The sequence below is a fragment of the Epinephelus lanceolatus genome, chromosome 8, assembly GCF_041903045.1.
Source record: "Epinephelus lanceolatus isolate andai-2023 chromosome 8, ASM4190304v1, whole genome shotgun sequence".
Classification (NCBI taxonomy): domain Eukaryota; kingdom Metazoa; phylum Chordata; class Actinopteri; order Perciformes; family Serranidae; genus Epinephelus; species Epinephelus lanceolatus.
In genome coordinates this window covers 29,993,621-29,998,436 of record NC_135741.1, presented here as the reverse complement: position 1 = coordinate 29,998,436, position 4,816 = coordinate 29,993,621, and positions in this window count along the sequence as shown.

Sequence of the window (4,816 nt, the reverse complement as noted above, 5' to 3'; positions counted from 1 at the left end):
GCTTGTTGTGGGGAATCATTTGGCCCAAAGGATTGTGTAATTAGAAAGAGGCTCACTGTCCCACACTGTTCACAGCTCCATCTAGTGGATGGACAAGATTATTGAATTATTACAGATTAAACTGAATAAAGAGCCACTTTATTGAATGACTCTCCCTCCTCTCTAAGCACATCCTCTCTGAGAAGAAACAGCTGTCTTCAGCTCAACCTACTTGTAGAATAAATGTATACAGAGGGACTGCATACATGCCCTCAATACTTCCCTTATAGAGTTTTTTCAGCTCCATTTAGAGTGAAAAAATACTCAGACTTTAGTGTATTCCAGTTGTTGGTTTTCCAGCTGTAGTGTTTGAGCCTGCAACTCCACAGGAAACTATGATTTGATTGACTGATCAGTCACTGCTGGTGAGTTGCATGTATGTTGGGCGCCCTCTGTTGTTATTGCAACCTCTGACCTAACAGGAAGTGACTTTGCAAACTGTGTCATGGAAGAGACCTTTGCCAACAATTATGACTTGAGAAGCAAAATAACTGTTGACACAAGAAAATCCAAATTAAATGGAGAACAAAATGAATCAACATCATAGATGCAGCACAGACACCATGTGTCATATTTGCCCACCGAAACTGCACCACAAAGAGACAAGGTGATGATATCATAGCATACAGGGGAAAAGACTGCAGTAGCTTCCTCAATGTGCTGGTTTAGTTGATAATGGACACATTATGTTAGAAACGTACATCACAAAAGTCTTAATTCTATTAAACTATGCACTGCAAATCAATAGGCAGTTTGTTTAAAGGTCCAGTGTGTAGTTTTTAGGGGCAGTTAGCAGAAATGGGATATAATATTCATGACTGCTGCATGTTTTCATTAGTTTATAATCACCTGGAACTAAGAATTGTTGTGTTTTTGTTACCTTAGAATTAGCTGTTATATCAGGGATGAGCATGAACACTAAAGTACTCGAGTACTTGTTTGGATGTCACTATTTGTTCAACGTATAGAGAACTCGCCACCCCCCCTCCCACGTGTGATCATGCCTTCTATTCATATATTTTTTGTACTATTTATGCAGTATATATATTTTATATAAAATATAAAATTATATAAAATAATAATAAAATAAATACAATTTTACTTTATTGTAGAGCTGCATGTAGCATATTGTTGCGCTCACTACCTCCTTGCTCCATTGTCCTTCTTTCTCTCTTTCTCCTTCTCTCATTAGACTACTGCAGTGGTAGTGTGAGCTTCACCCAGGGGATCAGTTGGTAAGAGACTCAGACTACACACACGCACACACAAACACACACACACACACACACACACTGACAGGGCTAACTGGTCAGCATCACCCAGCTAAAGTTATGTAAAGGTTATTAGTGGATTTTACGATAGAGTGGAGCCAATTCGGTGTTGGTGTGAGTTTGTTGGGACCGTTAAACAGCTTGGTGTCGACTGTTAGCCGCTGCCACTGTGTTAGCTCATGTTACTGGGCAGAAGTTGAACTGACCTCCAGGAGAGCAGGTTGGGAAACGTTTTTTGCGTCTGACCTATGTAACTTTAATGGTAGCAACAGGGGGTAGTACTCAAGTACTCAATAAAATCTAAATGTAAAAGTACACAAATATGAAAGTTACTTAAGATGCCCAGGGCCACTTTATATCTACATACGGAGCAGATCCTTTTCGCAGAGTTCAGCATTTTGTTTCTACAGTTGTCCAGAAAGGATAAATCAAACACTGGCCTTTATCGTGCCATTCACATTTTCACGTTGGCCACTGTAGTTCTCCTACACGCTTGGCACACAGTACAAGTTTCAGTTCTGTAATCTCACCACTAGATGCCGCTAAATCCGACACACTGGACCTTTAACAAGATATTACATCCACCAAGTGTCAGCCAGATGAAACCTAAATATGCACTGCATTTTTGTCATCACATAGAAAGAAGAATGGAAATTAGACACCCTAAAAATCTAAGACTGTTACATCAAACCCACTAATCACTGTACTGCTGTATTATTATTAAATATACAGTATAATAATGGTGATTATTCTCTGTATGAACATTGTCATCACCCACATCTCTCAGATTCTGACGAAATGATGAAAAGGAACTTCCTTTGAGCTTTGTATATTATGATAAACTGCTCTCCATCGTTCCCACGAGAAAGGAAGCGGTGATGTAAACAGTGACGCATCATCATACTGTAATGTGGTGTGTGTGTTTGTGTGTGTGTGTGTGTGTGTGTGTGTCTGTGTACGCACATGTGTGTGTGTGCGTCCTCACAGTAACACACAATAAATTCATAAGAGATGAGATAAAGATGCAACCGGGAGTGTGATGGAGAGAGAGGAAGAGATTTACATTGCTGTGTTATTTTCTCAGACTTACAGTGGGCTACAGCTTTATTTGGAGAAACAGAACAATATTTTACTTCTCTCATGTTCACACAATCAAATCAGTCAACATTTTAATGAATTTAAGATCAAGCTGAGGCACATTAGACCATCTTTTGACTGACACAAGGGCTGAAGAGTATCAAGTTTCTGTTTTATGGATACATAAAATCTTTTAAGCCTGGCTTTTCTTTTAATATTTGGACGATCACTTACTGTATCAGTATCAGTCCTCTCTTATTGTTTCTTATTGTTTATTGATTCTTTCTTTCAATATTCCTCCTTTGTTGTGGTATAGATAGAGTTTAATTTGACACAGCAGAGAGACAGAATAAAGGTCATCAATGCAGATAAAACATGTATATAATCTTGGGCAGTGGTGGAGGAAGTACTTGAATCTTTTACTTAGGTGAAAGTAGAAATAGTCTAAAAAAAACAATCCAATACAGGTAGGAGTCCTGGATTCTAAGTATTACTAAAGTAAAAAAAAGGACTATCAAATAAAGTATCAAAAGTAAAAGTACTCATTATGCAGAATGACCCTTTTAAAGTAAGAAATAACGTTAATCTGCTTTAATCACCAAAAATTACGTGTCAATGTGGAGCCTTTTTGAGATACTTTGTAAAGGCTACTACTGGGTAAATGAGTAATACTACATAATATCATATGAGCATCAGCTATCATGTTTGTATATGTGAAAAGTAATTAGTAGGTATACAAGTCAAAGAAAAGTAGTGAAGTTATTTGCCTTTGAAATGGAGTGAAGCAGAAGTATAAAGAAAATGGAGTAAAGTACAAAGGAATTGTACTTAAGAAGCATACAGTATTTACTTATTTACTTGAGTAAATGTACTTAGATACATTCCACCACTGATTTTGGGTAACAGATAAACATAAGAGTTAATCTGCCGGGTAAATGCCTCTATAGCATGGGTGCAATGTTAAATTGGATAGAATAAGAATGATCGAGTGGACACGTGAAGCTCAACATCCCAGAGATGCGTTTATTTCCCCTGCTCGGTTTCATCCACTCCAGCCTCTCCAAAAGCTGCACATTGATTTACACTCACTCAGCGCACATTGATTTACGCGCTCCCCGCTGCGCGCTCCCGCTGCCAGGTGGCTCAGCCAGCGGAGACTCTGCGGCACCAGGAGGACGCTGCACCGCCGACCCGAACAACAGGGCTCGACAGGACAGCTTCTAAACCTCCAGGTGGACACACAGACGGAGAGTCGCAGACAGACGGCAGCTTGAAGCCTTCGCGCGCTGCAGCCGCATGTTCCTGCTTTAACTCCAACACTGTCACAGTCCGGGACGTGAGGAGCGACGCGCAAGGTAACGAGCTCCCACATTCATTAAGTTTGTCAGTGATGTGCTAATGAGTGATGATCTGTGAATGTTAAAGGTCACATCTGATTTAGAGTTCATGTGGTTTATTTCATCTTGAAATAGTGAACCACAGACAGAGTGACTTGTTAAACTGAAGCTTCAGTGCATTGATTAGTGTTTGAAGTTGACACATTAGTGATTAACTGACTTGTCGCATGATGGTGACAAGCTGAGCCAGCACTGCCCTTTGGCGAGTCACACAAATTCAGATTTTGTTGCAAAGCGAAGCCGATTGTAATTTACAAGTCACAGTTGTAATGTCATAATCACAATGTGCTGTGTTGTCTTCTGTGTAGTCTCCAGGAACTTTAGTTGGTTAAGGACTCAAAGCTGTGCGTAAGTGCAGACATCACTACAACTGTAGAAAAGAGGCATTCAGTGTTTATTTTGACACAGTGCTGAAAATGAAGCTGCACAAGCCTCCATTATAAATGCTTATACTGCGGTGTGTTAATGCTGGAGATCACAGATCCAGCCTGAGTATGAATTAGGGTGCCTTTCTATCTCTGAATATCAGAATAATTTAATTAAGCTGCAGCATAAACTCTGGTGTTTGCTTTTAGTAATAATTTTAATCAGATCCAATCTGATATCATAATATGGTGCTGCACACTGCCAAATGTTATCATGTTATATCACACAACACTGTTACACTGTATCAACAAGACTGTATGCCAGAGGGCATCTTAATAATGGCTAATTTATTTTATATCTTATTTTCAAATCTCACATCAGCACCCAGAGGATATGGTTTCACTCCAGCAGAGGATGAATTAAACCACGCAGATTCCCTTTTAATCAGAAGCCGACAAGGAGGTGATAATCTCCCAAACTATCTGCTCTGCAGGAGGTCAGTTACATAGACATAAGAGTGATGATGTGATGACACACACACACACTCACACATGCAAGACTGTGCTTGAGTGTCACTCGTCTGAATCAAAATTAGCGTGATTGAAGATCTGACTCCTCTTCAAAGGGCTGATATTTGATATTCATCATTGCATCTGGTGTTAGTCC